Source organism: Condylura cristata, unplaced genomic scaffold (genome assembly GCF_000260355.1).
Source record: "Condylura cristata isolate star-nosed mole 26May11 unplaced genomic scaffold, ConCri1.0 scaffold00014, whole genome shotgun sequence".
Classification (NCBI taxonomy): domain Eukaryota; kingdom Metazoa; phylum Chordata; class Mammalia; order Eulipotyphla; family Talpidae; genus Condylura; species Condylura cristata.
The window spans coordinates 35,186,450-35,211,822 of record NW_004567115.1 but is presented as its reverse complement, the minus strand read 5'-3'; the positions used below and the strand labels follow the sequence as shown (position 1 = coordinate 35,211,822).

Sequence of the window (25,373 nt, the reverse complement as noted above, 5' to 3'; positions counted from 1 at the left end):
AGATTTATTTATTTATGCAGACAGAACTGGGATATAAGCCAGAGGTATGGTGGAGGATTCACCAGAGACAGAGTGGGGAGCAGAATAGACGGACTGAAATACACTGCTGAGGGGAGCAGCGGGCTGTACAGGAGAGGTCTGCTGCACCATGTGGTCCCTGGCTGGAGACTGAACTCATACTGTAGTGGCTGAGGACAGCTTCATAGTGCTGCACTTTAATCTGTTGCACCACCAGGGAGGACCCATTACAACATGGTATTTTAAATATCAGGCCACTGGAAAAAATCAAAAGCTAAATCTTGCCTATATAAATGCAACGGCCACATCTTGTAGGTACAAGATGCCTTTCTTATATCATAATTTCTTACTGAAAAATATAAAATATACCCAATATAAAATATACTAATTCTTACCACATACATGAGATTTTTGTTTTAAAATTACAGCGAGGTGCATACTCTCAAATTTTTCCTATAAAACCACTACTAAACTCTAGATGAATGAAAGTGTAACATGGTAGAGCTCAGCAGAAAGTAAATGAAATTTCTCAAGGCAAAGAGAGAGAGAAGATAAGTTGAAACCAAGACTGTGCTAGGGTGAGACAAGGGACCCAGTCTGTAGCAGTTTTAGGTACACAGTATAGTAGACTCCTTGCTTATTTGTATGCACAAATGCAAACCCTCTCCAAAGTCACCCTGTTTAGGAGTTCCACTGATTACATTCAACATAATATGAGTTCACAATCCAAAATTCCTAAATTTTGCACCTGAAAAAAAGTGATTAAAAAAAGCCCCACTGTTTTTGTCAACAAAAACAACCCAACAGATTCAGACTCCCTAAAACTTCAGATATTTTAAATACTAAGTAACGGTCAGCAGGTAGATGGAAAGATGCCCAACATCATGTATCAAGAAGGAAATACAAATCAAAACCACTGAAGATGAAGTCTCACCTCAGACCAGGTAAGGCTATTACCAAAAAAAGCAAAAGACATGAATTGTCAGTGAGGATGTGGAGAAACTGGGACCCTGTGCACTGTTTGGTGGCAATGCAAAATGTTGGAAAACAGTAGAGGGCGCCTCAAAATGTTAAAACTATAACTACCATATGCTCATATGATCGAGCAATCTCATTACTGGATATTGAGCCAAAAGAATTGAACTCAGGCTTATTTTTCAGCACTATTAACAAGAGCAGAGGCATTAAAGCTTAAAAAAAAAAAGGATGCATAGCAAACTTTGAGAGGTGTGAACTAAAAAAACAGAAATAAAGTGCACAGAATTCAAATAAGTGGCTGGAGTCTGTGCGTTGTCACTGGGTGTTCTCTCTCTAAGGATGTGCTTAACAGAAACCTTCAAAAGGGAAAGTCAACACATGAAGAAACTTGCTTCATGTTTGGGCTTGACTTCTTTCTTTTACAATAGACTATAGCTAGCAATGCATCACTCTGGGCATGGACACAAGAGTTGGGCTTTGCTTAAGCTCTGCCTTAAGATTTCCTCCATAGCTAAGCATATGCCAGCACCCCATGCTAATGCGAGATTTACTACCAGAAAGCTGAGCGGGGCGGAGCCAGTGCCACTCTGGCAAAGGGTTTCTCTCTGGGTCTCTGGGCACCTACTGTGGCTGGATCTCCCCTTGGTTTTCAAGACTAAGAGTGTGACCAAGTGTGAACTCCCCCCGACTGATTCCTTAACCAAGAAGTTCACACCAACTAATGAGACAGATACAGAATTAAATATGAAGGAACCACCAGGATTCTCACAAACTAATCTGATATAAATCTTCCCAGTCCTACAGGCTCCCCTTTCCCTCCATCACAGTACAAGCACTGGCCACTTCAAGCTTTCTCACCATGGGAATAACAGTTTGCCCAAACAAAAATCCTAGGATATTTCCCTCCATTTTCTAAAATACAAAAAATTTAAATCTATCAAAATACACAAGTTTGTATTTTAAATATATTTACCTAGAAGGCCAGTATCCTAGAAAAAGGTTCAAGGACTAACAAAAAAAAAAAAGGGAGAAATTTAGTTATCTTACATATCATAGTCTAATGAACAAATGGGTGAGAGTAAATATTGTTAAGTTTTCTTCCAAAATCAAACCACATCTAAAAAAAAATGTTACCCCTGCAATAAGTTTAGAGAAAGTAATTTCAGTATTACTTAAAGATAAAAATGTAAATAATTTTAAATTAGGTAATAGAACTGATTTACTTTAAGATGCTAAAAAAAAAAATTATATAGCAGTTCTGTGGTCACAAACCAATACTGGAGTATAGGATAAGCTAAGACTACACTATTGAAATTATAACCTCCTTAAAGATGTAGAAATTTGTTAATATGAAAACACTAAAACAACTATCCATAGGGAATGTACTATGTCCAATTCCCTCAACTTAAAGTTTCTGTGAACACCACCCTCCTTGCTATAACCTCAGTTCATTCCAGTCTTCACTTTACAAGGGTTCAGTTATCCCTCTTGCAATTCAGACACCTCATTTTCAACCCAAATACAAATTCCTACCCCATCATTCAAAGCACAAACTATGATCCAATCTGCAGTTCTAGACTTAGCTTCTTCAGGATTAAATCAGTTAATACTAGTGTTTAATACAGTTCCTGGCAAACAGGAGGTCTCATTAACTATAAGCTATTACTATTCCTCTTTTTTCTTCTTTTCCCTCCCCTCCAGTTCTCCTAGTCTAGCCAAAGAGACACTCAGAAGACATAGGAGAAACATGACTTCTTCCTATGTGACCTTTAAGTAAATGAGGGGGACAAGATGGAGAAGCAGGGGAAATGTAATAGCCTGAAGGTCTGAAGCAAGCACTAGGGAGACACAAGAAACAACCCCAACATATAGGGCAGGGGCAGATACAGTGTCCAGTGACTCTACATCTTACTTGGTACAAACTGACCTTCAAGGGCTGGAGCTGAAAGGAACATGATTCAGAAAGAGAAGACTTGCAGTTATCCTGGTGTGTGTGTGCGGGGGGGAGATAGGGGGTTGGGAGCAGCAGGAATATAAAAGAGAAACTGTCACTGAGATGTTTAAAGAGAATTCAATCCCCAGTTAAAAGTTAAAAAGAACAATGGTACACTTCTTGGAACTTGAAATGACACCTATTCATCAAATGTACACAAATATCTCACTACTGACTTATTCCTTGACAGCTAACATTTATCAACTATCTTACTCTAATATTGCAACCAAGCTACCAAACTGTTCCTGGGATGGTAATATTACTATCTTTAGTTTATAGATGAGAAATCCAAACAGAAACGTTAAGTACAAATCAAAATCAAATTTGTATGACTTTCCATAATAAAATAAATATGGGCATTCACCTTTTATTTTGCATTTATTATTATTTAATTTTTTCGCATCAGTCTTCATTTTTATACAATGTATGCTTTATCATCTTGGGTGTGATCCCCGTGAAATTCCCACTACCAAGTCACCTGTGCATCATCAGCATGGTCTCTTAGAGAAGCAATACAACGAAGTCTCATAACTTAAAAGAACTTTTTTTGATTAATTGTTCTATTTTTTTAGAGCTACTAAAGTATTTGATTGTTTTGTACCATTTAAGAACTCAAGCATAAAGTTTACCTTTCTTTCAGAGCTCAGTTTTCTCATGATGAATGTTAGAGTGAAGAGTCAGCAAGCAAAGGGTTAACTACCACATCTTAAAAAGTGAAGCACAGGAAGTTCTCTACTAATAAATAGTCCAGGTATGAAGAACACATTCTAAACTGAGATGAAATACTATCCAGAGTAAGCCTTAAGGACAGAAACTTGTCGCCACAGCTTGGTTAAAAGGCAATGTTAGCTAATGATTACATCACCCAGCTCAATATAGCACACTGAAGTGGAACTCAGAATCGATGGGCCTACAGTTTGGGGTATTATGAAAAAAATTAATGAATAAAATAAAACTAACACAAATGGAACAAACGCGGGTATTTGCAACCATCATCTGGAGAGAAAAAAGTGATTTAAAGAGGATTTCACTTTTAAGCAAGGTCATTTTATAATATGCTTGGGGATATGAAAATAAATAGTAGTAATTGGGACCACTTATTGTTTTTTTGTTACATGCTTGAAGTTTGGCAGACATTATTAAATCCCCCACAACCACCTCCAAAGAAATGTAGCATCTTCAGATGATGGAAGTAAATACTGGGAGATGTTAAGTAACTTGCTCAAAATTACAGAACCAACCTTGAACCCAAGGCTGTGGAGATTGCAAGTTCATGTCCTTTCCTCTATGGGACGTGTTTCTTCTAGAGTCATGGGGAAATGCAGAGCTCTGACGGTACACAAGAGCTCTGCAGCCACTAACACACTGCAGATTAAAGACAATTTGAAGGTCATCATCAAGATGGTATCAAAAATTTATATGGAAAATTGGAATGCTAAAATCTCACTTCCAATAGTTTATCATTCAAATTCAATTAACACTGAAAGTATAATAGCTATTAAAATACAAGTAATGGAGAAAAAGCTAAGGACCAAGAATTACTAGCTAAACACAACTTCTTTTGCTATAAAAATTTACATATCTTTTAGCTACAAACACATCCAACGATTTAACGTTAAGACTTTCTTCTATAAAAAACTGGAGATGGCCCTCCCTGGTGGTGCGGCGGGTTAAAGCACAGCACTAAGAAGCTTAAGCCACTTCCGCATGAGTTCCGATTCCCAGCCCCGGAGGAGATCCACATGGCGCGTCAGACCTCTCCTGACCCGCCCTCTGCTCCCCTCAGCAGTGTACTTTGTCGATCTGCCTGTTCTGCTCCCCTCTCTGTCTCTGGTGAATCCTGTCACCCTCCGTATCTCTGGCCTGTACCCCAGTTCTATATGCATAAATAAATCTTTAAAAAAAAAACTGGAGATGTGGGGTCCTTCCTGGTGGCACAAGGGGCTAAGTCTCAGCACTACGAAGCTATCAGCAGCCACTGCAGCACTATCCCAGGCGAGGGAGCTGATCCCCACGGCACAGCACGCCTCTCCTGTCCTGCCCCTCTCTCCCCCCAGCAGTGTAAATCAGTGGATCTGCCTGTTCTCCTGCCTCCTCTGTCTATGGTAAATCCTCTCACCGCTTGCACCTCACTGTACCCCAGTTCTATGTAAAAATAAATAAAATCTTCAAAAAAGGAGCTGGAGATTTTTACTTAAACATAACATTTTCTAAAGCTGTATTCACTTTGCAATTTTAGTTCACTCCTTATCCAACTCTTTGGTTCTCAAAAATCTAACATTCACAATTCTCATATTTCTGAATTCAAAACATATTTCAGAACAAATGAAATCTTTTGGCCCTGAAAATAACATCTTGAGCATCTTAATCTTGCTTGGATTTTATTTCAAGTGACCTCTGATGGTATCAAGGAACTTTCCCTATTATTACCAAAAGTTTTTCTGTGGTCTCATTTTGTGCCTGGAAATAAATTGGCATAATTCAGTTAAAATCCACAGAAAGAGACCCTCCCTGGTGGCGCAGCGGGTTAAAGCGCTGCACTAAGAAGCTTAAGCCACTTCCGCATGAGTTCGATTCCTGCCTGCCCCGGAGGTGACCACATGGCGCGGCAGACCTCTCCTGACTCGCCCGCTGCTCCCCTCGGCAGTGTACTTCATTGATCTGCCTGTTCTGCTCCCCACTCTGTCTCTGGTGAAGCCTCTCAGCCTCCGCACCTCTGGCCTGTACCCCAGTACTGTATGAATAAATAAATAAATCTTTAAAAAAAAATCCACAGAAAGAATCCATTGAAGGAATGAAAATGAAGGAAGAGAGACCTAAGGTACATATTTGAGACATGAGGTTTTCACACAGAATCCCCTACCATAACTATCTGTTACTCCAATTTTTATCTCTTTCAAACGCCTCTTTGATGTTGGCCTGGGGACAGAGTCTGGGCCCCCAATGTAAACATTTGGTGTGTAAGTTTCAGGGGACAGGGATTTTATTTGACTGCTTTGTTCACTGGTGTAGCCCAAATACCTAGAGTGCCTGGCACAAAGCAGTGACTGAAATATTTCTGAGTAAATGGATGCTTGGCTGTGGCTACCATCTTTTTCTTAAATGCAGACCAAGTATGTCCAGTAGCTACCACCACAGGACAAAGGAAATGGGAACCATATCATCACTTGAAGAGAAATTACTATCAAATTGTTGAATTAATACCTGAATGTAGGCATTCCGTTTCAGTAAATAGGGAAGTGGTTGGGGCCCTTAACCCAAGACCAGTCAATAATCTCTGATAATTACCAGTCATATGTCTGGGCAAGTCACTGAGTCTCCATCTTCTCACTTTTGAAACAAATTACAGAATGACTATAAAGGACTGAATAACAAGGTGTTTGATAAACAGCAAAGAGCTTTAGAAATTGGTATGCATTAATTCTATATTATCCTCCTATTCACCCTTAGGGAAAAGAAAGGCAGAGAGAAAACATTCTTCAAATATATAAATGGCAAAGTATAAGAAAGTAACAATTCTACTCTATTACATGACTCCAAATAATGGATATAACATTAATAAGTAACATAATAACCCGTTAATTGAAGAACTCCTTAATAACAGTATTATCTATACTAAGCTATCCACTAATAAAGATATCAGATTTTTGTCTTTAAGCACAGGACAGGTGATTGAGAATAATTCAAAGACTTGAGGAATCAGGTTTAGTTAGAAGGGTATTAGCCAAGGTTTCTTGCCAATTCAGATTCTTAGATCTAGTGATAGAATTTCATTTTTGTATGACTCTTTTCATGATCGTTGGCATAGTAAGATAATCAGTGGATAGTTTACACCAAAGTTTGTACTGCCAAAAACCTCCTAACATCTTGATCTTCCCAAAAAATACCGGTCATGTAAGTTCAGAGTAGCTAGAAAATAACCTCCCCCACATGGTATGTCCTCATAATATTGATGACTTTGGAGAAATGTCAAGGGGTATTACAACATGGCATAACCACTATTCAGATCAAATAAATATTGATTTGGTAAACTTTGCTTAAGTTTAAAGGTTCACCTGATGCAACAAGTTTACTTTAGCATTAACAACTGTAATTTCCCTGTTCCTCCCCTTTTCCCTGGCATGGAATAATGGACTATTTAGTTCTGAATAGCAGGCAACACTTTTAATAATAGTTCTACCAATGTACTCATACAAAAATTTTCCTGCAAGATCATACAGATTTACTAACTTTTGCCCAGTAAAATGACAACACTACTTGTAATATTCAGATCCTAATAGCAGATATCTTTCTGATTTGGGTAAAATCTATCGGTCTCCACTGCCTTTATCCTCATTATGGTATACTTCCATGATTTAAGGGAGTTTTGATTTGTGAATTTGAATAAAGGAGACTATTCTTGGAGATGAGGCTTTAATTGATCATTTTTATAGGCAACACTGTTGATTGAAGAATGGGTCGTCAAATTTACCGAAGACATGAACATGGACTGTAAGAAGCAAGGACAGGACAATCTACCAAGTAAGAGTGGGTTTTTTTTCCCCCCCCCTTAAAGTAACTTTAAGAGAAGTGGAAAATCTGGAAAGCTTAAAATTTTAAGTTATTCCAGAGTTAGATAAATGCAGGTCATCAACTCCTCCTACATATTTCTCCATCTCTCTTCACAATGTCAAGGACTTTGATGCATCTTTAAAATGTTTGATCTGGTTGTCACGCAATGGATAGTGCAATGGACTTCTAAAATGTTTGATCGGTCACTCTTCCCAAGTCCCAGTGTACGTTTTTGGGCACACATTTGTTTGTTTATTTGTTTTAATAGATAAAGGCATTTCACTTTGTATTTAATAGTTACTATAGTAAAGTGGAATTTTATACAAAATATTGTATCTAGAATGACCATTGGTCCCAGTTTCAGTCATTGCTTTGATTTTACACCTCATTCCATGTCTCTAGATGTATTTTTTTTTAAATAATAGTTTATTTTCATCATTTTGTGTCTTTTTCCATCTCAGTTGTAATCCCTTTGGGTTTCCCAGCACCAAATCATCCATGTGCCATCACCATAGTCCAGTGCATTTCCCTCCCCCCACTGTTTTTCATCCCATTCCCCACCCCACCCCCATAAAATGTCTCTGGTATATAGCTGTTCATTATTACTATTTTCTCCCCTGGTCCTTTATACTTCTGCTATGAGTGAAACCATTCAGTATTTTTCCTTTCTTTCTGGCTTATTTCACTAAGCATGATCTTTTCCAGCTCCTTCCATTTGCTGCAAAAGGCATGGGGCACACAGTGTTTTTAAGATTGCTTTCTGGCTCATCACAGGTCCCCACCATTTCTTATTATTTTACATTAACCTACTGATTCAGTTATGCTACATGTCTGGCCTCAGAGAACTGGGAACCAGCCAGGAGGTGACACTGTGAGGTGTAGGAGGCCTCATGAATGAGATCTGGTAAAGGGTAGAATCAAAACTATTAAATGTCATTGATATTTATAGCTTTTTATATGCATTAAGCTAAGCCCAGGGCTTTTTTTTTTTTTTACTTAAGTTGATTTTCAGTTTTTTTCAGTTTAAATTAGTAATTAAAAAAAAAACTTTAATACCTACTAGGATGGAGATTAGCTGGAAAAAAAAAAAAAAGAACAACAGAATATAGTAAGTGCCTGTGAGGGTGGAGAGAAATTGGAAACCTTTCCAAATAATGTTAATGGGAATGTAAAATGGAAGACAGGTTGGTTCCTTAAAAATCTTAAAAGTAGGACCCTCCCTGGTGGCGCAGCGGGTTAAAGCACTGCCCTGAGAAGCTTAAGCCACTTCCGCATGAGTTCGATTCCCGCATGAGTTCGATTCCATCATGAGTTCGATTCCCGCATGAGTTCGATTCCCGCATGAGTTCGATTCCCGCCTGCCCCGAGGAGCTCCACATGGCGAGGCAGACCTCTCCTGACCCGCCTGCTGCTCCCCTCAGCAGTGTACTTCCTTGATCTGCCTGTTCTGCTCCCCACTCTGTCTCTGGTGAATCCTCTCACCCCTCGCATCTCTGGCCTGTACCCCAGTTCTATATGAATAAATAAATAAATCTTTAAAAAAAATCTTAAAAGTAAAATTTTCACATTACCCAACAATTCTACTTTTGGGTATATATTCAAAAGAATTGAAACCAGGGACTCCAACAGACACTTGCATGCCCATGTTCATCATGGCAGGATTATCCACAAAAGCCAAAAGGTGGAAGCAGGCTAAATGACTTCAACAGATCAATAAAGAAAATGTAGTATATATATATATATATAGAGAGAGTATATTTTAGCCTTAAAAAATGTTACAATATGACTGAATCTTGAAGATGCTTTAAGTGAAATAAGCTAGTTACAAAAAATACTTATGGTTTCACTTTTATTAGGTAACTAGATTAGTCAACTTTATAGAATGGGCTAAGGGGAGAAGAAAATAGGGAACTACTTAATGGGTATAGAGTTTGTTTTACTGGATGAAAAAATTCTAAAGCTTGGTTATACAGCCATGTGAATTCACACTAAAGGGTACTTCAAAATGTCTAAGACAGTAAATTTTAGATTGTGTGTATTTTACCATAATAAAGATACTGAAATAGAAAGAAAAAAAGTGTTATTTTAAAAAAATCAGCTGCATTTCCATATGATGTGTCAGAAATAAGGGAAACTTAAATAGCCATTCCATTTACAGTCACACCAAAAAAAGAAATACCTGGGAATAAACTTAATGAAGGAGGTGATGGACCTGTACAATGAAAACTGTAACTCTGTTAAAGAAAATAAATGAAGAAACAAAGAAATGGAAAGATTTCCCATGTTCATGGATTAGAAGAATAAACATCATTATAATGGTCTATTACTGAAAACAATAGGCCAATGGAGTGGATAGAAAGTCCAAAGATAAACCCACACGATATGGACAGTTAATCTTTGACTGTAACCATGGCCATACAATGGTGAAAGGAAAGCCTCTTTAACAAACGGTTCTGGGAAACATGCAGAAAGAAAAGTAAATCCACACTTAACTCCAAACACAAAAATTAATTCAAAATGGATTAGAGTTGGATGTAAGAACTGAAGCCACGAGGTTTTGTTTTGTTTTTTTAATATATAGGGGACATACTACAGAACATTATTCATAAAGATGTATTAGAGGACTCAACCCCAAAGGCAAGGGAAACAAGCAAAAATCAACTACATCAAGCTAAAAGGCTTTTGTACTGCAAAGAAACCATCACAAAGAAAAAGGCAACCTAAGACGGGACAAGATATCTTCACATTGCATTACTAACAAGGGACTCATTTCCTACAAACAGCAAGTACTTGAACAATCCAACAACAGACAAACCACTCCAAAAAGTCAGAAGACCTAAATAGACACTTTTCTAAAGAAAACATTCAGGCACATGAAAAAATGTTCAACAGTCATTTATTATAGGGAAATGCAAACCAAAATCACAAGCCATCACCTCTCCCCTGTAAAAATGATTTATATCAAAAAGGGTGGAAACACCAAATGCTGGTGAGGATGTGGGAGAAGGGAAAATTCATCCTTTATTGGCAGGAATACAATTTGGTGTAGCCCTAACAGAAATGGTATAGAGATTCCTTAAAGAAACAAAGAAGGAAATCCCAATATCTCTGCTAGCTACTACCCAAAGGATATGAATAAACATCTGTACTTCTGTTTTAATAACCGCACTATCCACAATTTGTAAGTCATGGATTCAACTGAAGTGGTCACTGAAAGACAATTAGATCAAGCAATTGTGGAATATACCCTGAATGGAATAATACTCAGTTTGTTTTTTTTTTAAAGGTAAACAGTATCCTTTGGAACAAAATGGATGAATCTGTGATGATTGATAAGTGAAATAAGAACATGAAAGACGGTATTGATGATTTTGCTTATCTTGGGAATATAAACAATAAACAAACTGGGAATCACAGCAAAAACAAAATCTTAGAATTAGTGAAAAATATACTTATTACAAGAGGGAGCAGAGGGGAGAGGTGAAGGGATGAAGCCAACAGCAATGGCCGGGGAGGCTTGGTGGACAGTGGGAAGCAGGTGCACCAGTGGAGGAGTAAAAACACAGCCCCAAAGTTACACAGCAACAGCGGACAATTTTAGTGCTAACGAAGGCAAAAAAAGAGAATGTTGTTTTTGATAGATGATTGACTTTATGTCTCTAGGACTAAGGAAGAAGTTATGTCCTGTTACTCTGCTCCAGGCACAACCATCAGTAATGTCACCTACATGTACTTCTTAAATTTGTGTCTGTAAGTAGACAAAAATCTATAGTTGGTGGGAATTCCATTACTGCTGAATGTTTTGAAAGAAAAAAAAAAGAGTTTAAAATTTATCTTTGGGCAGGCCCTCCCTGGTGGCACAGCACTGAGAAGCTAAAGCCACTTCGCATGAGTTCGATTCCCATCTGCCCCGGAGGTGATCACATGGCGTGGCAGACCTCTCCTGACTCGCCCGCTGCTCCCCTCAGCAGTGTACTTCATTGATCTGCCTGTTCTGCTCCCCACTCTGTCTCTAGTGAAGCCTCTCGCTGCCCCTGAGCCTTTGGCCTGTACCCCAGTTCTGTATGCACAAATAAATAAATCTTTAAAAAAATTATCTTTGGGCTAGTGAATCAAAGATTTCATTTGCTTAAACACACACACACACACAGAAATGCTGTGAAATCATTGATTCCGTGTGTCGCAGGCTGTCAAGAGGTGGCCTGGAAAGGAAAATAAACTGGTGTGGGTTCCAGGTCCCAAAGCTAACCCTGGGAGTCTAAGTTGTAAAAGGAAATATTTTAATGGGAAATGCTGTTGTTTAGATTTTATAAATACCACAATTTAGTAGTAAGTCCCCATAAAATGGTTATTATCCTTACAAAAGCGAGTCAAAAGTATGCTCTGCTAATACATTTTAAGAGTAATAGTACTATATGTACACAATGACTAATGCTCTGGAAACCAAAATTGCTTGAATACAAACCTAATCCATTGATTGCTAGCCTGTGAATAATTTTTACAATAACAAAGGTAAGAGCTGGTAATAATGGGATTTCAAAAAGCAATAACTGTATTACTGGATTTCACATCAGGACTAAGCCCTTTCTAGTTCCATTTAAAAGTTACTCAGAAAAGTAGGGACTGAAAGTGATGATTAATAGGCTGCCATCTTGAGAAAATATAGCATTGGCCTTTTTTTTAAAAGTAACTACAAAGTGCTCTTTCATGAAAAGTTAACATGATGCTATAAACAGAGGAGGATGCAGATTTTTTTCTAAAAAAAAAAACCTACAGGAAAAAAAAAGCTACAGAATTACACTCGCTATAGTCATTGATTTATTTTGCCCCTCTGAAAAGTTTGCCAGTTACCCTAAGGTAGCATCTGAAGTCAGGGTTGAAGGAAAGAGTGTAGGAAGAGAAAGCGAGGATCAGTTCTTGTGCTGGAGTAAATGTTGACTGTGGTTTCCACACACACGGGCAGTCTCTGTGTGGCCTGAACATCTGCATGAAGCCATGTCCTTCAAGGCTGATCCCACCCAAAGCAGCAAACAGAACCTACATACAATGGCAACAGACGGCAGACACAGAGCACAGGTTAGCATTGACCACTGGGTCTGTTAACGATGAGGTTTAACATCAGTGCTTTATCCATTTCCATCTCCAATGGGAAGAAGAAAGATAAAGGGTGGGGGAGGGAGGAGGAAGAGGAGAGAGGAATGGGAAGGTGAAGGAAAGTGTAGAAGAGAAGGAAAGGGAAGGAAGGAGGGAGGGAAGGGAGAAGGAAACCTGGGGCCCACTGTGCTTCCCCAATTAAAGCTGCTTTGTCACCTTTTAAGTTTTTGAGGTTACAGTAGTTTGTAACATTAGGTTACAGCTAATCTAATTTGACATCTGTATATAATATCTCAGGTATCGGGCTTTATTATTTGACATCTGTATAGACTTAACAGTGTAATGGCCTCCTAAAGTCTAGTTTTTATCTAGCATGATGCAATGCACCCCTTCACCCGTTTCACCCACCTTCCCCAACCTCTTGCCCCTTCCACCAATCTGTTTTCTGTATCGAAGAGGTTTTTTGGTTTTGATTTGTTCATTTGTTTTTATGTTTCACTTCTACCAGAGTGCAAATTGCATTATCTTAAAAAGCCACCAGCTGCCACAGGCCCCAGGAGCACTCCGGCTATGTATTAAGGCCTCTAAGGACCCCCCAGTATGGTTAGAAGAGACATCAAAGAGCTCTCGGTGGGAAAACAGAGGACATATAAATGAGAATAGCCTATTTCTTATTTTTCATTTACAGCAGGCTAGGAACTTAACTTAATCCTTTGATGTACTAGGCATCTCAGTGCACTAAGCACTAAAATAAAGATTTAAAGAACATTCAATATCGAGGAGAAAATGCTACTTGTTTTCTACGATTGTATTGTAACATCATGTTGCTTTAAAAAACAAAAATGTTAGTTATGTGCCAGTTGGGAAATCTTGACTTTTCTGCAGGTTTGACAGCACGTGGACAAACTCTAGCTCATTCGTACTAACACACAGCTAAGAGGAATGGTTATGTATGGTCCTCCTTGAAATGAAATGTCTAGGCGTGTCTGAATCTAGAATCTCGTTAAAGCTAGCAATACTATACACTACGCTTTTAAAAATATTGAAAATTCAACCTAGGAAAAATTTCAGATGTTCCACTGAAATGAGGACTTGAGAAAATGATTTCATCTTAAAACTTTCATCTACCTACCTCATACTGTTGGGTGGGTGGGAGAATGAACAATATTTCCTGCATTGTTCTTTCCTCTTTTAGCTTACTCAATTGAAATTATACATAGTTCAACAAAATGGGCACTTTTCTTTTAATTCCAAAAAATAACTAGAATTCTGATTTATGCAAAGTTAGAAGTAAACTACAGTATTCAGTTCTACTGATTTTTCCAGCATGCAATGTATTAAAATTATATGTGTTGAAGTAGAAGCCTATTCTTAAAACAGTAGAAAATCAAACTTTCAGTTACTATTGGCACCGACTGTAATATCTGGTTCTGAATACATCACGAGTCAAGTACTCCGTTCAATACTATCAATTTACCTGCTTTAGGGAGTATCATCTCAACCTTTCCCTGAAACACATCAGCTAACCAACCATTACAAAAAGACTGGGGAAGGTCAACATAAACAACTATACTATTTTCAAAATTGGAATTACAGAAATGATGTGAGTTCTCCAGGTTTTGCTTCAGGTTTAAAATCCTTTATAAAATTAGCTTATTGCTATTCGCAATTGTACCATGAGAGAACTAGTGTTTCAGTTTTCAGTCACTGGAACAAATACAAAGGTGTCAGAATACACACACATAGAGTTTGTAATGCAATAAGAATAGAAAAATACTTTAGCAACTTACAAAATAACTTGTAAAATAAGAAGGCTAGGGTGTTTGTTTTTTTACATTTCTTTTGTATTCTGTGACATAAATGATCAGAATAATGTAAATATGCTATTAATTAGTCAAAGGTTCAAATACTCCATTTCAGTGAGCTAAAATGCTCTATCAGCAGAAACTTTATGCAAAGTCTGCTCTTTTATTGTTTGGTTCATTGAACTAAGTGCAAACCATCTGTCACCTATGATAATCAGAAAAAGTAAAAATTCAAACATTTTTTTAAGAGAGCTGTCCAAATGTCAATAGAACTTACTTAAAGGCATCATTTACTAGATTTAAATCCAAATGGCCATAAATGTCTTTGAGCTCATAAAGTCTTTGTATTTTTAGATTGAAATTTTTACATGTTTTTCTTGGTAAAAGTACACCATTTAAAAATGGTTCACATCATAACTCTCACTAAACATTTTATTCAACTTTATCAGTATCCATGAGAGTTAAAAATCTAAAAACTGGCCCTCCCTGGTGGCGCAGCGGGTTAAAGCACTGCACTAAGAAGCTAAAGCCACTTCCGCATGAGTTCGATTCCCGCCTGCCCCGGAGGCGACCACATGGCGTGGCAGACCTCTCCTGACCCGCCCGCTGCTCCCCTCAGCAGTGTACTTCGTCGATCCGCCTGTTCTGTATCCCACACTGTCTCTGGTGAATCCTCTCACCCTCTGCATCTCTGGCCTGTACCCCAGTTCTGTACAAATAAATAAATAAATCTTTAAAAAAAAATCTAAAAACTTTTAAGGAAAAATTGCATTTTAATCCCCACTTACAAGATGCTACCACATAAGTAGTGTAATATGCTTTTGACATAATTTCACAAAAGCAAAATGCTCTAACATACATCAAGGCTTTTGCTTATTCAAAATGCTTGAAATCGAGTCTTCACTATGACCCTGTTACCTGATTTCAGATGAGTTATACCTCTTAAGATGCTTCTTAACCTATAAAAAGAGAACTCTAAAATGTCATTCTCAAAAGCATACTTCCCTCCCAAGTCTGTCTAGCACTGTGCCTGGCATGGACATATTGCCAGGAACTCAGAATTGGCCACTGCCAAGGAGATTGCAAATGAATACTTGCAACGCTTCAGAGATTGCTTACCAGCCAGTTTTCCATGTACTGTTAAGTTTAGAGTTCGGAACACAAAACCCACCATCACAGCAGCCTCACCATTTTTACAAGTAGTGAGAGACTGAGCCCTATTCGTGTATTTACCATGTAACAAGAAAGTCCTTTTGTTTGAAAGGCAAGTTTCTAAATTTTAGGAGAATTTAAAACAGGCAACAGGCCAGGATGTTTTCAAAGCTCTAGTACTACAAATTCTACCAACACCCACTATTGTTTCTCCGTGGCACATAAATATGCTTTGTGCTACTTTCTTGAACACTGCACACACAAGTCCTATTCCACCTACACAACCACTATGTCTAACTACAGAGCAGTTTCAACAAAACATTACAAATTTTAAACACATGTAAAAGCAATTTTTGTGAAAGATAAGAATTTCAGTCAAGAAATCAACTTCAGCACTCCTCACTTTGTCTCACTGTTAGCCCTCGGGCACATCAATAAATACACATGGCAAGAAAAGAAAAAGTTTTAGGTAATTTTACCCTTGAAAAATGATTGCGTTTTAGTGTTAGTATGATTCCTTCTCTTCTAGTAAGCCATAAGTTTATTGTATAGCATACTGCAAGATCTACATCTGACTGGCAATCATGGCAGGCAAGTTGGATTTCAAATGTCACGCAAATGATATTACCATTGCAAGTAAGATGGTGCTGACTGTTCTTATTCACTATTTTGGTCTTTTGCCCTACTTATGTATATATTTATTAATACTCAGTTAAGATGGTCTCAGTTAAATTTAGAATCATTTTTTCCTCCAGTGCACAGGTAGACACAGAAGTCTGTGAACCTGAGGAAAGATGGCAATGTTGCAGACAATAGTCCAAAGTGTTTCTTCGAGGCCAAGGAATCACTCCACCAAGGCATGGATGAAAACTGTCATCACTGAGATGTGAAATCAACCCAAATGCTCAAAAATAGGTGACTGGATTTAAAAAAATGTGGTACGTATACACAGTGGAATATTACTCAGCAATCAAAAAAAGATAAACCCGTGCCTTTTGCAGCAACATGGATGAAACTGGAAGGGGTCATGCTTAGTGAAATAAGAAAGAAAAAGAAAAATACTGGATGGTTTCACTCATAGCAGGAGTATATCGGGGTGGGGGGAAGAGAGACAAACAAATGCAATAGAGTAAAAATGAAAACATGAACAACTATAAAACAGAGACATTTTATGGGGGGGAGGGAATGAGATCGGGGCTGGGGTGGGAAGAGTGCACTGGACTGTGTGATGGCACACAGGTGAATTGGTGGTGGGAAGTTCATTGGGATTACAACTGAGATGAAAAAATACACAAAATGTAGCATGCTGTAAAAAAAATAATAATTTTAAAATCTAAATTAAAAAAAGAAACAAAAAAAATGTCATCACTGGGTTGTCACAGGCCCCTCCTGCCCCTGGTCCCACCACACCTACCTATAAACCAGTTCTCAGCTTCTCCTTGGAGGTCACAAGCAGTCTTTCATCAGCAAAAGGAAATGGGTGACCCAGACACCCCACCCTACCCCAAAGAAGTCTCTCCAGAAGAAGAAAAGGCTTCTGCAAAGAACTGCAAAGTTCTCACCCTGGATTCCTGAAACCCTAGGTGCCCACAGGTTGTAGTTCAGGGAGTCTTAAACTCCAGGAAATCTTATACAAAATTACTGGATGCTGGGCCTCTTAAATGCACCTGTGCAGATCTTCCATCTATGTGCTGAGTGTAAACATAATCAAAATGGAGAGACTATTAGAGTTAAGGAGGAATTCTTCTAAATGTCAGAGTGTCAGTAGCATTAGTTCAAAGACAGCTAATCAAAATGGTGAGAAACCTGTCATGAAGGCAGTGACTGCAATCTTTTCTTTTACTACCTGAAACTTTATATTCCCCCTTGATTCACTTATTCCATCCTTGAAGAATTTCACAAATTTCAGATGTTTAAATAGCATGAAACCCAAGTTGTAAATACTAGAGTGTGTCTACTTAAAAGAATATGACCCTTGACTTCATTTTTACTAAAAGGAATATACCTAGGGCCCTCCCTGGTGGTGCAGCAGGTTAAAGCACAGCACTAAGAAGCTAAAGCCATTTCCTCATGAGTTCGATTCCCTTTTGCCCCTGAAGTGATCAACATGGCACAGCAGACCTCTCCTGCCCTGCCCGCTGCTCCCCTCAACAGTGTACTTTGTTGATCTGCCTGTTCTGCTCCCCTCTCTGTCTCTGGTGAATCCTCTCACCGCCCCTGCACCTCTGGCCTGTACCCTCGCTCTGAATGAATAAATAAATCTTAAGAAAAAAAAAAAGAATATACCTATAATTTCTCCAAATGTGTTAATAAAAATTCATTCATAGATCAAAAAGCCAAGGAGATGAGGTCTGAGCAAGAAAGTAACTCATGAAGCTCCATGGCTTGGTCCGTGAGCACCTTTTCACTGACTGGCACACCCTTACATACAGAGCTGGCTCAAAATTCACCCCATGCTGAGACTCACATAAAAAACTCAGCAGAGTCATGGTGTTTGGAGGTGACAAGCAAAAGTGAATTCTCAGTAGGTTATGGAGTTGGATGAAGTTTGTTATTCAATTCCTTTTCAAAAGTCCAGATAAACAAAAGATTTCAAACCCAACAATTGGAATAGCAATCTCACTTTGTTTGGTTAATCAAAGCCAATTGGACTTCATTTTTTGCACAGGTTGCCTGGAACGAAGACAAATCCCCCAACACTCCAGCATGCTAATTGTCTCTCAAGATAGTATGTCAGATTTCACCCCAGGCTCCAGCTAGGTTTCACAAAAATGTCTTCCAAACAATTGCTCACATTACGGCCGAACTAAAGAAACCACACAAAACTTGCTGTTGGGTAGAAACACAAATATAAAACTGTGTTGTTTGATATGATCATTAAAGCAGATAATTTTTTTTGAAGTTCAGGGTATATATTTTTTCCAGAGGAAGGGGTGATTCAAGCTATCATTTCATTTGAATTTTTCATTTCAGCGGGATTCTTCAAAGAGTAGGTACCTAAGTGAGCTGCAAAACTCTTGTGGACTACAAGCACCATGCAAAAATAAGTACTCTTTGAAGAACCTGGAACATAATGAAGTGAATATAGAGTGAATTTTGAGAGAAAGAAACCACCATCGAAAGAAAGCCAGCCTTATGAAGGAAAGGGGAAAGTATTGTTCAATACAGATGTTCTCTATGTGAAGGAACACACAAAGACATTTGTAATAATTATATTTACTAACTTATTTAGGGGATATATTTTAAAATAACAATACAATGAATGTCTATCCATAGTCTACCCCAAAACCTAAAAATAAATAATGCCTATTGGTTATACATGAGCCAGTAATGGTGTGCCAAAGAGGAGCAAAGAATTATGACTAATGAGATTCATTAAACAAAAATCTGTGATTTTTACCTAGTAGAAAGGAACTCACCCCAGGATTCCATTAAATAAAGATTTGTCCCATAGATCAAAGATGGAAATTAACTTCCTGTGGCCCAAGCCCCCACCACCTCTCACAACTAATTATTAGTTGTGTTTTAAGTATTCACAAGCCCCTGGAATCCCAGGTGAGGTGGTAGTGTTGGTAGCAGACGAACTGTGTTGCTGCTCTACACCTCCACACCTGTACAGCCTGGGACTAGCTGCTGGAAACCTGGGGCGGAGCTGAGCCACCAGCTGTGGCTGTAGGACAGGGGAGGTGAGTTGGCTAAGAAAGAGCCCTCTTGCTTCTGTAGTCTGTTAGCAGCCTGGTATTTCTGGGCAACACTTGGAGGAGACAAGCAGAGGAGAGACATGGAGAGGCCACTTGGAAGAGACATGTAGGGGGAATCTTCTTGGCTAAAACAATGGTTAAAAAATCTTAATTTTTACTTTTAATTTGTTGCCTTTGTCCCAGACTTGCCTGGCCCCTTCTGGTCCTTTTTTGTGTTTCTCCATTAGAGGTGCCTCAGACTTGTGGCAAGATTTTGGGCCTCGGTGGCCCTGCTTCAGGCTGAGCCTATTTAGCTGGGCATTTGCCCAAGAAGGGATAGGTAATTTTGGCTGTTTCATTGGGACACTATTACAATATTTTCTTTTCTTTCTCTATGCACAGCATTTGTACTAAATATCACCCTCACTAAGAGTCAGCTTTGCATTTGTGTGCACTGGTGGCCAAATTCCTTTAAGGCATGCTCCCCTTAATAGCCTGCATGTCCCTAGGGAGCTCTTGGTGGCATGCTAACAAAATCCACCAATGTGTCTGCATGGAAATGTCTCTTGTAAAGGAAGAGTCAAGTCTGACAAGACATGAATTTTTGATGATGCAATATATTTTAAAATATTATTTTTGTTCTACTAGGCCATATGGAAAGACACTAGACTGAATGTGTTCCCTACGAACAGAAGATTGCCTTCTTTCCTCTCTAACATAGAACAGGGGAGGATTTCTTCAATGATCACAGTTTTTATCAGTCCTTTGTTCATACCAAGCTGAAAGCCACATGAGGAGACAGCACTACGCCTAGCTAGGGACTGCTGTCCCATCTTCAGAGTGGCCTGTGGGAGAAGCAGTAATGAGAAGGAAGGCTGAAAGCCACCTGTGATCTTTTCATCATTGACAACACCCTTAATAGGATTTAAACTAAGTTTGCATCAGTATACGAAGCTTGCCTAATGTAACAATTCAACTGTCTGAGAGTAATTTAAGATAATCATGTTCTTAATTTTATAGCTAAAATATAATCTCCTAATACATTTTACCTGTGCTCTAAGATCTTTCAAAATAGTTTGACTTTTCGATTAAACATGATTTTCTAGAGGCGTATAGTAATAAATGGTGGGCAATTTTGTCAAATCATGGTTAAGAATTATTTGCCTCCTAAATGCAATCTTTGGGGAATAAATAAGTACTCAGCCAGAACTCAATTCCTAGTGAGTCAAGTTTCATTAAGAGCAGTAGGAGGAAGAGGAGGGAAGGCAGTGATTTTAATAGTAATAGTAACCATAATCATGACAATACCTAAAATCCACTAAGCCTTTAGTCTATGTCAGGAACATAATGCATACTTTAAAAAAGAAAAGTCTAGGATAAGCCATTTTCTCTCTTCCTGATACCTCCAGCTTTTGGTATCACTCAAACAGCAGCTTTGTCACGAGTGACCCACTGTATGTATACCTAGGGGCACCTACCATGGTGGTCAGTGTCCAGAGAATAGACCAAATTATTCTCTACGGCTGCTAATCTGGCAGGGAGGAAGGTAACTCAAAAAAGGAGTAAAACACATCCATTGTGAAGCAGAGATAATTTCCTGCCACCACCTTTCAAATACACTTCAAGTTCTGGAAATTCTGTATGAACGTTCAAAGTAGAAATTAGATGGCATTTTGAATTTACCCTGACTTTGTATTAAGGGAATAACAAGCAAGACTGAACAAGCAGACCTTTTTCTAGTATGGTTAAATAGAGAGTAATTATTAATTCCCCTAGTGACTGTTATCACCCACTTCCCAAGATAACAGATACTGGAACCAAGGGAAGAAGAAACCCAAACCAGTCAATTACTGTTTTACTAGTTATGCTCACGGTACCAACTCACCTAACATCTTCCTGCCTACACAGAAGCAAAGGAATAAAAGTGAATTCTATGGTTTATCTGTACCTTGACTTTGTGAAGAAATAGGCATCAGGTTTTTAAGCGGAACAAATCTACTTATTTTCAAATGTGACCCCCCCCCCAAGAGTGGAAAGTAATAATAGCACAAAATGAGAGCATGTTAATTATAGCACCACTGAGCATTCCTGATGACACCAAGTTCTGCCCACTTCAGTCACTATGTCTCTGCTAGAAATAAGTAAGCTCCGACACTGTCATATTTCGTATAACTGTATGAAGACTCAGAGAGCCTTGATGAAGCCAGAGTGGGTTAAGGAAAGAAAAGAATTTTCCCCATAACTGGAAAAAACTAGCAAGAATCAACAAGGGACATAAAAATTCTTTCTTGTGTATTGTTCACAAAATATTTCAAAAATGAACACAACTGAGTTAGGGCTTTTTTTTTTTTGATTCCTGTTAAAAAAAGGTTATGGAATGTTCTTTCATCATCTGCCTCAATACTAAATTTCCATACTTCTTAACTTCTGAAGAGAGGTACTAACAGGCAGTATTGAATTGGTGTGCAGGTATGAGTTTTATTTTTATTTTTTAATTACTATATATTATTTTGAAGAAGAAAGCATACATTTAAACACAGGATATTTGCAGCACTAAGTCATCACACAGGACGCATGGTCCAATCTTGGATGTAAAAGATTATGTACAATCACAACCACAGCATTCTCTGATAAAGATTCAAAGTAGAAGTCTAAATAAGAACAGGAGAGTTGTGATCCATACATTCAATCCAGCCTTATTAAACAAAACCCACATTAATTTGTCTTAAATCAATGCTAATTATACTTACTAATGACAAGGTTAGTTAGCAGCAGCAGAAGCCATTTTCATAAACATATACATGTCCATCAAGTACATAAAAAAAATAGTATACTGCCTACTTCCACAGAATAATATACATCAGTTGTGTTTACTAGGTTGGCCAACACAAATAAAAGGTCGCCATACTCTGATTATTTAACTCAGTTAGGTCCTTATCAACCAGTTAGAGCCCAGTGGAAATGAATACCCAGTTGTTTTTGTTTAGTTTTCTCAATTGCATCTACAACATTTCTGCAGCCACCAACACCACTTCTAAAGAAAGGCAAGTGAAAGGATATATAACAAGTCAGGAAAACATGCTATTAACAGTAAAATAAAAATGCCAAATGTGCTTTTGGTGATGGAATAAGAAGTGGCATCATCTTCACAGAGTGTGTTCATTCATTTGCTTCCTGGTACAGATCGTTCTGAAGTTATCTGTTACATTTTTTTTAAACAAAATTTCTTTTCAAAATTACAACAAAACAAATATCTACTATTAAAATTCACTAGTGTGGTTTTCCCAAATGTGAGAACAATTACAGAATCCCTTCCAAATTAGAGCTATTCATTGGTTTTGGTTGTACAGTGCCTGGTACATAGTAAGGACTCAGTAACTTCAATGAAGAAATCTGCATTTCCAGAAACACACAACATCCTTTCTCAAATTACAGAAATCAGAGGCATTCATGAGACAATAAAGGTGTACCAGGCATGGGTTATGTGCCCGATACAGTGTTAGACAATAGAACAAAAAGTTATTAATACAGAAGACAATGAACAGAACAACTTCATTAGATTTTTCAAAAATCCATGTGAGAGCTATATGGATGGCTGTGGATATTCAGGTGAAAGACTTAGAAATAAGTTAAGCACTTAAGATTTTCAAAACCCTTTAGACAAGTGTTATCACATAATTGAAATCTTACAGTTACCTGAATTTTCCAGTATCAACTGGATGACAAAGTCCAAACGATGCACACTATTAAAGTAGGTGGATATTTAGAAATACATTTACTTGAAAATTTTGCTTTTGTTCACCATGTTTTGCATCTAGTAAGTCTATAAGAAGCCAGTCCTTAAAAGCAAGGTGTTCATATCCCATTTTGTGGATAATACAAGTGACATCAGGGTGTTTTCATGATTGTGTTCTGAGAGTTGGTCACGACACCAAAAATAAAACCAGCAGGTGGCTCTGAACACTTAAAAGAAAAACCCACATACACATACAGACATGGGTATGGATCTATGAGTGCGATCACCAAGCACACAGAGCAGAAACTAAGCTACACAGAGAAGTCTCCCAAGAAAACTATGAGGGAAAACCCCCTTGAAGCACTAAGCCTGAAAAGAGAAGTAGACACAGATGAGGGATCTGGTCTGGCTAAACCATGTAGAGAAACGATGACAAACTAGCAAGGACGCATGAACAAAAGGTAAGCCACTGACAAGGGAGACTCGGAATTCCTGCTCACAAGTGAGCGGGTTTGTGGCAGAAAAAAAGAAACAGGAACTTTCAAATTCCCCAGACACATATGTAATACCATAGCATGAGAGTCACAATGAAAAATTCCAGAGTCCACGCAGACTTTTTGAACTCCAACAGTTACCTACCATGTCCTGCTACCAGTTTCCTTTAGAAATTCCTGACTATTTAAGTCCAGTGATAATGATTAGAGAGTTGGGAATCAGAAAGGCCTTGCCTGAGAGCTAAAGAAGCCAAGGGTTCTACAAACTCAATCTTTGCCATTCCAACAGAGTTTTACTCTGGTCTCCAAGGCTGTGGCAAACCCTAAAAGATTAAAATGCCTTAAGGTAACTGGCATTCCCTAATCAAGGCACCATGTGGAAAGCAAGTGAGGCCAAAGGAGGAAATGTGAAAGAAAAAAAAAATCCTCATAAATAATGTGGCCTTTCTCAGTCCAGAGTAGCCAACGAACATTTCGGTAAAATGAGAAATAAAAAATATTTATGTGCTTCTGCACCGACAAACATTTTATGCAATTAAAAAGAAAAAGGATTTAACATTACATCAGACAAAAGCAGTGGTAAGAAAGTATATTTTACATCCCTAGAAGACTTACAGACACGAATGTTTGCTATTTCCGAAGGAGGAAATTATTATTGCTGAGCAGGGAAAGAGGCTATGGCCTCTTAGTTTTACAGTGCCTGGGGAAGAAGGGAAGTAGCAAGTGAGAGGACAGTTACACTCTCCTTTCATAGCCCAGGTCATCCAGCCAAGAGGAAACAGGGCTATTTGAATACAAGCTGAAGATTTCCCTGATTAAAAACGATGCCTTTCTCCACAAACGACTAGATGAGTCTTATTAATGATAGTCGTAAATGAGTCACCTAAACGCCTTCTGAGATAGTTCTGCATACATATTTGAAAGTTGGAATAGGTTAAAAATCTTGAAACTCGCAGAAGTCTGCCGCTCATTTTGGAGACTTAGAAACCTTGACTTCTGTTGAGGGACTTCCTTTCGGATGCAATTCTGAATACAGTTACTCCCCGCCCTGGATCCACGTGTACGTGGGACTTGGAAAGTTCTGCGGAGGAAGGGGTATTTGGAGTGCTAGGCTGAGTGATGCCCAAGCTCATGAAGGCGTTTCCGAATTTAAGGTTGAAGGTGGCATGAATAGAAGACTTCAGCCCCCCTCAAACCGGTTTAAAACTGCACCCACTTACTTTAAAATCCCCCAAACGCACAGGACCTCCTACCTGTCCCTCCAGGTCTCCAGCAGGTCTAGGATGCCAAAGGCTCCCCAAGCACCAAGGCATGTTCTACATTTAAACTGAGAACCTCAACCTCAAGCGGCGCAAGGCGACTTCAGGGACACCCTCCCCTCCCCCGGCGGGCAGAAACCGGGTCGGGGAGGGACGGCCGACGCTCGCAGAGAGGGGTCCCCAGGTTCCCTCCGGACCCTGGCTGCAGGGGCCCGCCGTGTCGCCGCGCCTGGCCATCTCCCCGCTCCCGAACCCGCCGCGCGGGGGGCCCCCAGGCTGCGGGGAGACCGTCCGCCTCAGGGTCTCTGCAGCGCAGCCTCCCAGGCAATTGCGTGCAGCGGGACGTGGCCTCGGCGCCCAAGCCTCAACCCTTCCCTTGCCGTCCGGCGCCCAGGCCGCTCCTCGCCTGCGGCCTCTCGGTGCGGCGGGACACTTGGCAACTTACTGGGGCAGCGCCAGGCCCGCGCCGAAGCGGCGGTAGTGGGCGACCCGCGGAGGGTGTTGGGGTCCCGCGGCTCGGGAGGCTGGAGGAGCGGCCGCCGAGACGCCGTTCGCGCGGAGAGGAGCCCTGGCCGGCGCGCTGCAGAAGGCGGGCAGGGCACGTGGGCGCCCC

General features: G+C 39.2%; 1 protein-coding gene across 1 annotated transcript in view; it reads right to left on the bottom strand.

Annotated features, from left to right (window-relative positions):
- The window catches only part of SLC7A2 (solute carrier family 7 (cationic amino acid transporter, y+ system), member 2), a 60,567-nt gene extending 35,328 nt beyond the window's left edge, over positions 1 to 25,239 (bottom strand). The window contains exon 1 of the mRNA XM_004682346.2: positions 25,206 to 25,239. The gene's annotated coding sequence lies outside the window, so the exon portion shown is untranslated. The remainder of the gene's footprint in view (positions 1 to 25,205) is intronic.
- Positions 25,240 to 25,373: the final 134 nt, after the last annotated feature.